The sequence below is a fragment of the Taudactylus pleione genome, unplaced genomic scaffold, assembly GCF_031769625.1.
Source record: "Taudactylus pleione unplaced genomic scaffold, aTauple2 ptg000407l, whole genome shotgun sequence".
NCBI classification, from domain to species: Eukaryota; Metazoa; Chordata; class Amphibia; order Anura; family Myobatrachidae; genus Taudactylus; species Taudactylus pleione.
This window is the reverse complement of record NW_028284809.1, coordinates 846,513-857,824: the sequence shown is the minus strand read 5'-3', so window position 1 is coordinate 857,824 and position 11,312 is coordinate 846,513. Positions and strand designations below refer to the sequence as shown.

The window sequence follows — 11,312 nt, the reverse complement described above, 5'->3', positions numbered from 1 at the left end:
CTGGGCGATGATTTCCCTCAGTTTCTCTAAGAGGTTGTCGGCGGTGTGCCTCTTACTGAAACCGGTGATACACAGCGTAGCCTGCCTTGTAACGAGCTGGCGTTTCTGAGATGCTGCTACTGGTGACGCTGCTGCTGTTGCTGCGTAAGGTGATACATCTACCCAGTGGGCTGTCACAGTCATATAGTCCTTAGTCTGCCCTGTTCCACTTGTCCACATGTCCGTGGTTAAGTGGACATTGTGTACAACGGCATTTTTCAGGACACTGAGGACACTTTTTCTGACGTTTCTGTACAGTCTCGGTATCGCCTGCCTAGTGAAGTGGAATCTAGACGGGATTTGGAACCGGGGACACACTACCTCCATCAATTGTCTAAATCCCACTGCACTAATGGCGGATACCGGACGCACGTCTAACACCAACATAGCAGTCAAGGCCTCAGTTATACGTTTTGCTTCAGGATGACTGCTGTCGTACTTCATCCTCCTCGCTAAGGACTGTTGGAGGGTCAATTGTTTAGTAAAAGTAGTGGTGTTCCTACTTCCTCTCTGGGATGATGAACGACTCCCAGCAGCAGCAGCAACAGCAGCAGCGGCAGCAGTAGGCGTAGCAATGCAGGATCCTCCGGAGGAATCCCGGATAGGAGAGTCAGTCATGCCAGTGATATGGCCTGCAGGACTACTTCCGATCCTGACTAAGGAGGAAATTGACGAGGAGGGAGTTGACGGTGTGGTTTGCAGGCGCTTGGATACAACAGGACAACGGGATTTAGGTGTCCCTGGACTGCTTACGGTCTGAGCCAAAGTTTCTGAACTTGACAGTAACTTTTTATGAACGCGCTGCAGGTGCCGTATAAGGGAGGATGTTCCTAGGTGGTTGACGTCCCTACCCCTACTTATTTCACCTTTACATATGGTACATATGGCAAGACAGTTGTTGTCCGGATTTGGATAGAAATATTGCCAGACCAAAGAGGTGGAATGTTTGGTCTTCTGCCCAGGCATGACCGTGATGGGCTTTTTCATCCCACGGACAACAACTGTCTCCCCCGGAGCCTGATTTAAACAAACCACATCACCATCAGAATCCTCCTCGCCAACTTCCTCCTCAGCGCCAGCTACACCAGTATCCTCATCCTGTTGTACTTCAACAGTGACATCTTCAATTTGCATATCAGCAAGTGGACTGTGGGTGCTCCTTTCAGCACTTGCAGGGGGCGTGCAAATGGTGGAAAGAGCCACCTCTTCCCGTCCAGTGCTGGGAAGGTCAGGCATCGCAACCACCACCACACTTGGACTCTCCTTGGGGATTTGTGATATCTTCTTAGAAAGCACAGTTCTTCGCTGTGCTTTTGCCAGCTTAACTCTTTTGATTTTTTTAGTGGGAGGAGTGCTTCCATCGTCATGTGAAGCTGAACCACTAGTCATGAACATACTAGGGATCGACCTTAGCCGTTCCTTGCCACTCCGTGTCGTAAATGGCATATTGGCAAGTTTACGTTTCTCTTCAGCTGATTTAAATGTCTTTTTCAAGGTCATTTTCCTGAACTTTGCCATTTGGGATTGTATGTGCCCTCTACTATGACATTGGGCATCGGCCTTGGCAGACGACGTTGATGGCATGTTATCGTCTATGTCATGACTAGTGGCAGCAGCTTCAGCACTAGGAGGAAGTGGTTCTTGATCTTTCTCTATTTTATTTTTATCGGAGAAAGTTTGGTCCTCCATTTATGTTATATCGATTTGATATATACGTGCGGCTAAACACAGAAAATAATTTTTTTTTTGGTTTGGACTGGAGTGTACTTTCGGGGGTTACAGCACCCTTAACGGTCAAGCCAGCCGGCCCTTTACTTATGACACAGGCGCACGCTTGGCACTACTTTGTTGATGCACGTGCGGCTACTGCGCACACAATTCACAAACACAGAAAATAATTTTTTTTTGGTTAGGACTGGAGTGTACTTTCGGGGGTTACAGCACCCTTTAACGGTCAAGCCAGCCGGCCCTTTACTTATGACACAGGCGCACGCTTGGCACTACTTTGTTGATGCACGTGCGGCTACTGCGCACACAATTCACAAACACAGAAAATAATTTTTTTTTTGGTTTGGACTGGAGTGTACTTTCGGGGGTTACAGCACCCTTAACGGTCAAGCCAGCCGGCCCTTTACTTATGACACAGGCGCACGCTTGGCACTACTTTGTTGATGCACGTGCGGCTACTGCGCACACAATTCACAAACACAGAAAATAATTTTTTTTTTGGTTTGGACTGGAGTGTACTTGGGGGTTACAGCACCCTTTAACGGTCAAGCCAGCCGGCCCTTTACTTATGACACAGGCGCACGCTTGGCACTACTTTGTTGATGCACGTGCGACTACTGCGCACACAATTCACAAACACAGAAAATAATATTTTTTTTGGTTTGGACTGGAGTGTACTTTCGGGGGTTACAGCACCCTTAACGGTCAAGCCAGCCGGCCCTTTACTTATGACACAGGCGCACGCTTGGCACTACTTTGTTGATGCACGTGCGGCTACTGCGCACACAATTCACAAACACAGAAAATAATTTTTTTTTTGGTTTGGACTGGAGTGTACTTTCGGGGGTTACAGCACCCTTAACGGTCAAGCCAGCCGGCCCTTTACTTATGACACAGGCGCACGCTTGGCACTACTTTGTTGATGCACGTGCGACTACTGCGCACACAATTCACAAACACAGAAAATAATATTTTTTTTGGTTTGGACTGGAGTGTACTTTCGGGGGTTACAGCACCCTTAACGGTCAAGCCAGCCGGCCCTTTACTTATGACACAGGCGCACGCTTGGCACTACTTTGTTGATGCACGTGCGGCTACTGCGCACACAATTCACAAACACAGAAAATAATTTTTTTTTTGGTTTGGACTGGAGTGTACTTTCGGGGGTTACAGCACCCTTAACGGTCAAGCCAGCCGGCCCTTTACTTATGACACAGGCGCACGCTTGGCACTACTTTGTTGATGCACGTGCGGCTACTGCGCACACAATTCACAAACACAGAAAATAATTTTTTTTTTGGTTTGGACTGGAGTGTACTTTCGGGGGTTACAGCACCCTTAACGGTCAAGCCAGCCGGCCCTTTACTTATGACACAGGCGCACGCTTGGCACTACTTTGTTGATGCACGTGCGGCTACTGCGCACACAATTCACAAACACAGAAAATATATTATTTTTTTAGCACTTGGGGGGAGCACCCCTGATGGACAGAGCACCCCCTGGACAACACTACAGCACTCCTTTAGGACTGGGACACTGCACAGGACTTTGGAGTGGACACAGCCCCTATGGAGAACTGACTGCACAACACAGTCCAGCCAGCCCCTATGGACTTTGAAGTAGTGGACACAGCCCCTATTAACAACAGCAGCACAGCACAACACAGCCAGCCCCTATGGACTTTGAAGTAGTGGACAACAGCAGCACTACACTACACTACACTACACAGCCCTAACTCCCACCCTCCCTCTTCACTGTCCACAGCCGAGTGAGAAAATGGCGCCGACGTGTGTACCTTATATAGGATCCAAAACCCGCGAGACTCGGAAGGCGGGAAGATGACGTTTTGCCTCGATTTCAGATCCGAGTCAGGCGGGAAAAGTCGAGCCTGACTCGGATCGGACTCGGATCGGGGGGGCTCGGGGGGGTTCGGATTTCAGAAATCCGAACCCGCTCACCCCTAATATATATGTATATATATATATATAGTGTGTATATATATATATATATATATACATGCAATACATACTGTATGTGTTCGGCACTCTCTTACTAACTTTGCTGGGCCGGGTGCCTCACAATAAATAAATACCCTACTTGTTGTGGCACTCCAGGCAGGGAATATAGAGTTCTCAAACCAGCAGCATCAGGTGAATCAACGTTTCAATACCATTTGTTTAGGAATTAATCCTGATGAAAATGCCTAAATAAATGGCATTGAAATGTTGATTCACCTGATGCTGCTGGTTTGAGAACTCTTTATTCCTTGCCTGGAGTGCCACACCAAGTAGGGTATTTATAGGTATATAATATATATATATTTTACATATACACTCACACACAGTGGTAAATGGGGAAGGTCTAGGAGCTTGAGGCGCACATAAGGGTTTGATTCTTTTCATTGAGGGCACCACAGCTGGGAGTGCAAGGGGGACAAGTAATATGGAAGACTTCACAAGCCCTCCCTGCATCGTATAGAGCAGGGCCAGCACTAGGTTACCCGCACCCAACGCTGTCCCGTGCTCAGCCCTCTGCCCCTTCCCTACCCCTGAGCTTATACTAATAATGTCAGTGAGTGGGTGGAGGGCGGGTTTTTTTCAGAGCTGGGCCTTGAGGCCCGCGTGCGCCCGAGGGCCCGGAGCTGGCACTGGTAAAGAGTACCACCAGAACACCCCAAAGGGACAGTGTTAACCTGATTAGGGTTAATGGATGCCCCCTTTGATACCCCTCCCACATGCTCACCATCCCATCCCCTTTGCTGCATCCTGTACAGCTGTGTTACAGCGCAGGAATGCTGCTCCTCCCAGTTCCAGCTGCTCCTCCCAGTTCCAGCTGCTCCTCCGTGTTCCAGCTGCACTGCACAGTAGCGCTGTACGGGCAATGTGTGGGGGCCTTCCATGTGTGATGTGTATGGGCTCCGAGATACACACCCACTCGCCCTGCCGTTATTCCGGCATTACAGGGCAGCTGGCCCCCTTGAGTTGATAGTGTGGTAGATAATCTGAATTCTAGTCAGGTTTTTATAATTACAACATGTGTGGTCTGTAGGACATATTTATGTATTTATAAGTATGTTGTGTTTATATGTATGTGTGCATAGAATGTTTGTGTGTGTATATATATATATATATATATACAATAGACCCCACATATTTTAAATAAGATATGTCATACTTGCCGACTATCTGGCTGCTCCTTCCGGGAGGAAGCAGCCAGATCGGCAGAACAGGGTGCGTGGCCGGCAAAAGGGGGCGTGGCCGGATGGGCTGAGGGCGGTTTGTGGGTGTGACAGGGGGCAGGGCCACACAATCGTGTATTTTTGGCCCCGCCCCCGCTACACAATGCCAAAGAACAGTCATTGTGAAGCAGGGGGCGGGGCCAAAATGACGCGAATCGCATCAGCGCCCCCCCACTGCGGGGGTTTAACAGGTATTGGCGGGGGGGACGGGGGATCGGCGACAGGCGAGAGGCTTGCCTGCCTGTCCGGGGCGCGGGAGCTACACCCGTTTATCGGGAGGCTCCCGCCCGAATCGGGAGGGTGGGTAACCCTGAGATATGTACAGTATATGCATGTGTGAAAATATATATATGCCAGGGTGTGGGAGATCTGGTCATAGTGTAGGGTATTATAGAGCTGCAGGATGTATCTGTAATTGGCAGTGACTGTTTAACTATTGTTGCTAAGGGATTGATTTATCATATCCCACATATTTTTCTTAAATTTGAAAATTAAAACTTCCACGCAGATTTAAGAATAAAAGTACTGTGCATGTGTCATGCCCTCACATCATTAGTTACACCACCACAGCGACTGTCACACCCTGCAGCGGCTCTCAGTAGGCCCTTCATACATTTCACTCCAGGCCTATGAGAACCTTCATCTGGCTCTGACCCTCACTGTTAGGTCAGATACACTTACTTTCTTTTTCTCATTTTCAGTGCTGTCATTCGCTGCGGCTCCAGGCGGCCGCCCTGCGCTGACTCTGACTGGGGTCACCCGCCTTCCTTCTCTGTGTCTCTCATCCGCTGTCTGATACATTGTATGACAGGGGAAAGCAGATCCATAAGGGGACACTGTCATTCTGCGATCAGTTCTATCTATAGGAAGGTTATAATGTATATATCATATTATACATGTCATTCTCTCTGATATCCCCAGTAGAATGACATTAATGTCAGGCAGTTACATTGTGGTATGAGATTATTTTGGTCTATTTGCAGGACCGTGCACCTTCTAATTGTCACTTTCTCACATTCATTCAACCTTATCACTGCCGCACATATGTCACCTTATTAGGTACACTCCCCCCTCTATCCCCCACTATATTGTCTTTTTTTCTTCCTTTATAATTTAAGGAATATGTAGAAAAATTTACACCATTTTTTTTATTGAAGAAAAACACCATAGAATAAAGTGCAGGACATAGGGATGAAAGTCGCCGTAATAAGAACATTACACACAGTGGTAGGTAATATACAGTAATCATATTCCAGCGCATTTCCATAGGCCTTTATAATATATAGGCGTTCATATAGCCTAAGACCTGTATAAAATGCAAACTTGGATATAAATATAAGTGAGAGACACTGTTTAAAAAGAAAAAAAAAAGTAATAGAAAAGGGCACTCACCCATCGGGCAACGTAATGGGAGGATCACCCAGAATAACCTTTTGTTTTTCCTAATATAACATTTGCCTCTATATGTTGGTAACTGTTCTGTATCTATTCATAAACAATTGTACAATATATTTTTTCTGGCTCATGTACTAGAAATTTCTGAGAATGTGGTTTCTATTCCCCCGATTTTATATTGGCCAATAAAGATTTGTGCTTTATTGTATAAATAGAGGTGTTCCCCTCCAATAGGAGTACCTTTGTTTCTCTGTACTCCTAATCATCGCCCAGCTGTCTTACACTTATCATGGATGTCGCTGCTAGTTATGAAAATAAAGCAAAGTGACGCCCACTGCTGCCTTCTCCTATCTGTCCTATGTCCAGTGTCGCACTGACGCCAGTCACACAGCGTGTAAGTCAGGTCTGACCAGTTACTAACACTGCAGCTCTCCTGACACCCAGAGCTCTTGTGCTGAGGAGATGGCAATGGCTCATTTATACACACCCATGGTAGTGTATAAATGGTCTGACACGTCTGGGTTTGCCTTACCGCCCTCCGTAACCTCCCCTAACGCTGACTACCGGTCACTCACTTTGCAAATGGATCATTTGCGAACATTATTGCAAAAGAATCGTGACTTATACACAGTCCCACTTACACACCTGCACAAGGGCAAACACTCACTCCATCTGCATAAATATTACCATTATCTCTGACTTAGGCGCTAGTGATTTATCAAGCAGGTAATAATCTGCTTTTGGATCTTAGCTGTGTTGAACATTTAGATGTATAACACTTATTATTGTCAGCATTGTGATGCACAATTATAGACTTTTTCCACCAGCGATAACCACTTAGTACATAAAATATTTTTGCTTTGCACAGAAAGTTTCCAGTATAGGGTTAATAAGTCATGAAGTTAGGACACAGTGACAAATACTCCTCCTCCCCCCCTAACACACACACACCTGGTCCTCCCCCTCTAACACACACACACACCTGCTCCTCCTTACCCCCTTACACACACACACACACCTGCTCCTCCTACCCTCTAACACACACACCTGCTCCTCCTCCCCCTAACACACACACACACCTGCTCCTCCTCCCCCTAAAACACACACACACCTGCTCCTCCTCCCCCCTAACACACACACACACCTGCTCCTCCTTACACACACACACAACTGGTCCTCTCCCCTAACACACACCTGCTCCTCCTCCCCCCCTAACACACACACACACACACACCTGCTCCTCCTCTCCCCTAACACACACACCTGCTCCTCCTCCCCCCTAACATACACACCTGCTCCTCCTCTCCCCTAACACACACACACACACACCTGCTCCTCCTCCCCCCTAACACACAATAGTTTCACTTTCTTTCCTTCATTCCAGTATGGCATCTGCGTGTCTAAGAGAGGAGCTGAGCTGCTCCATCTGCCTGAGCACTTATACAGACCCTGTATCCCTGAGATGTGGGCACATCTTCTGTCGGTTCTGTATTGTGAGTGTGCTGGATACACAGGAGGGGGCTGGGGGCTATTCCTGCCCGGAATGCAGAGCAGAGTATCAGGAGCGCCCAGCACTGGAGAAGAACAGGAAGCTGAGTAACATTGTGGAAAGTTTCCTATGTAGTCATCCAGAGCAGGAGGAAACCCGGAGCTTCTGTACTTACTGCGTGGAGACTCCTGTACTGGCTGTGAAGCTGTGTCTGCAGTGTGAGATGTCCCTGTGTGAGGGCCACCTGAGGGTCCACAACAAGTCAGTGGATCATGTTTTAATTGACCCAATGTCATCACTGAGCAACAGAAAATGCCAAATTCACAAGAAACTTCTTGCGTACCATTGCTGTGAGGACACTGCCTGTATCTGTGTCTCCTGCTGTATAATAGGATCACACAAAGGACACCAGGTGGAGTCACTGGATGGGGCCATGAAGACTAAGCAGGAGAAGCTGACCACAAACAGAGCAGAGGCTGAGGAAGAAGTGCAGAGTCTGCAGGATCGCAGGACAGAGGTACAGGAGAGAGCGGTTGTTGTCACAGGGAAAGTCACTGACTTGTTTATGGACATCAGGAGTAAGTTGGATGTCCTAGAGGGGAGAGTCTTGAGTGAGGTCTCCAGACAGACTGAGAAGATTTCTCTGCAAATCTCTGATCTGATCCAGCAGCTGGAAGCACAGAAGGACGAGCTGTCCAGGAAGATGGGTCACATTGAGGAGCTGTGTAACGTGACTGACCCACTAACTGTCTTACAGGAGCGAGAATCAGACACTTATGAGAAGGAAAATGACACAGAAAGTAATGCCAAAAAGGTTTATCCTGTGGGTGATCTGGACGAGGGTCTGATCTCAGTGACCTTGCACTCGGGTTTATCTAATATTCTGACTGCTGCAAAGAGAGGGTTCTGTATACCTGAGGCTGCAGATATGTTACTTGATATAAACACGGCAAATCGTCACATCTCTGTATCAGGGGATTTACTATCTGCTTCCGCCTCCAAAATAGACCTAAATTACCCAGAGAATATAATGAGGTTTACAGAATATCGTCAGGTCTTAAGCTGCACAAGTTTTAGCTCAGGACAACATTGCTGGGAATTGGGAGTCAGCACATCAGAGTGTTGGTGGGTTGGGGTGGCTTATTCTAGTATAGAAAGGATAGGAAAGCAGTCACTAATTGGATACAATAGCAAGTCCTGGTGTTTGTGTATGACAGATAATAGTTAGTCAGTGATACATAATTCAGTGCACAATAAACTGCAGCTGGAGTCTCCTGTGCAGACAGTAAGAATATACCTGGACTATGAGGCCGGGCGTCTGTCCTTCCATCAGACACTTACACACCTTCACCGCCACCTTCACTGAGCCCCTGCATGCTGCCTTTGCGGTATGGAAGGATGGCTGGGTCAGGATTAAAAGCTAGATACATTACATTCAGTAATAATGTAACATCAGTCACCTATAACTTATTGGCTGGTATCTCTTCCTGCTACGGTTATTAAATACATGGGCGGGAATGCAATTAACCGTGAGGCTCTGACGCATTCCTGTCTTAAGCCCTGAAAGCTGTATTCAGTTTTTTGCAGTGTGTTTACACTGATCTCTGCTCGAGACCTTAGGAGGTGCGAGCAGTAGTTTATATAAGGCAGCTCTAATGTATTTGCTTATTACAGCACAGCCCCCCCCCCCCTTCTCCTGAGGGGTTTTTTTTTTTCATTTTAGTTTTTTGTGCTTTTCAGTCATGCATTTATATCATTGGGGGAGATGTGGGATTTTTGTTGTCCTGAGGCAAACTACAGACCTGCTCTCTGTATTATAGCCTGAGCGGAGAGCACAGAACAGCTGTGTCCTATACATGGGTAATGGTAATAACACCTCTGCCCCAGGTCACCTGGCTGAGGGGAATAAAGACATAGGACCTCATTCAGAGTCGGTCGAAGCGGCCGCACGGTCGTATAGAAAAAGGGGCCGGATATGCAAATGATGCACACGCATGTTGCGTCCCTAAGGTCGGATCGTTAGCTGGCCAACCAAGGGGTGGATGTGGTTGGATCGCTAAAAATACGCCCACTTCTCGTACGCATAACACGTCATCTCCAGCTACATAAGGATTAATCGCGAGCATCGTATACCATCGGAACTGGTCGTAGAGCTAAAGGTTGACCTTACCCTCTCTTAAGCTCTACGATTATGTCGGTGTAAAACCTCCCCTGTCACGTGTGCCGTGACACTACTTTGTTAATTATGCACTCCCTTAAAACGCCGTTCGCATAATGAGGCACGCCTGCGTTCGGATCTCCACACCCCCGTTTTCAAGCACCTTCCCCTGTTACCACCCACAAACGCCGCAATCTGTCACTCAAACTACCGACCTGGCGGTGTTCAAGGTGAGAGAAATTTCTGATCGTAGCCGCTAGTTTGCGCACGCGCATTGTGAACTGTACGCATGCGCCTGTATGCGTGCTGTCGCTTTGACCGACTCTGAATGAAGTCCAATGTCATCAGTGCAAGTCACAGGAGGGTATACAGAAGCCAATGTAATAAATGTATGTGACTGTGGCCTCCATGTGTCTGATATTCCCAGCACCGTCTCTATGTTCCTCTGTAAATAAGGTTGGAATGTGCATGTTACATGTATGTATGGGGATACTGTTACTACTGATAATACTGCAAATGGTGCTCAGGAGGAAATATAGATGGAGACAATTACATGTTACATGCGTGTCATGTGTTATTATTGTGCTCACGTTCTGCCCTGTATTGTATGTATCATATTTATAGTATAGCATGTGGTAAAACCACTTCATGCATTGTGGCTCTAATGTCATGCGCAGCCTACATGCAATTCCAATGTTTACATAGTTGAGCGATTATTTGTACATGGGCAAAAACGTCTGATAGCCTCCACAGCGTTACAGCGTGTACTGAGAAAGGTGCTATTGTGATTGAATCAGACGGAATTTGAAAGGTTGCAGAAAAGTGCCGGGCGTTCCTGGCCGGTGACTGGGAGGCGGCTAGTAGCAGTACATGCAAAAATGGTCCATTAAGTGGAAGTATTGTGGGAGTGTCACAAGCATTTCAATGCAAGCGGCTGCGTTCCCAGACGCACAACGACAGGCCCTGATCAGACGGGGAATCTGCACCTATAATAGAGCTGGAACAAGCTTCAATGGTGCGACCGCTGGTGGCGTGTAAGGACACATAAATCAGTATTACTGTGAGCACAGGCGCTGATAGTGGGCGTCTCAGTCCTTGCACATTGGGGCCGCAGGGCTGTACACAAGTTTGCATAAAGTCGCAGACAGGTGACGCCGATAGGCGCAGCTGCGTGAACGTTTGCGTGTGACTGTGAATCAGACCCTGTGTGTGTGATATGCAGGAACATCACTAAGCATGATGTTACCCCAAAGTTTCCCAAATGG

General features: G+C 47.4%; 1 pseudogene; it reads left to right on the top strand.

Annotated features, from left to right (window-relative positions):
- The first annotated feature begins 7,760 nt into the window (after positions 1 to 7,760).
- On the top strand, positions 7,761 to 10,580 carry LOC148506346 (E3 ubiquitin/ISG15 ligase TRIM25-like; annotated as a pseudogene).
- The last annotated feature ends 732 nt before the right edge of the window (positions 10,581 to 11,312 follow it).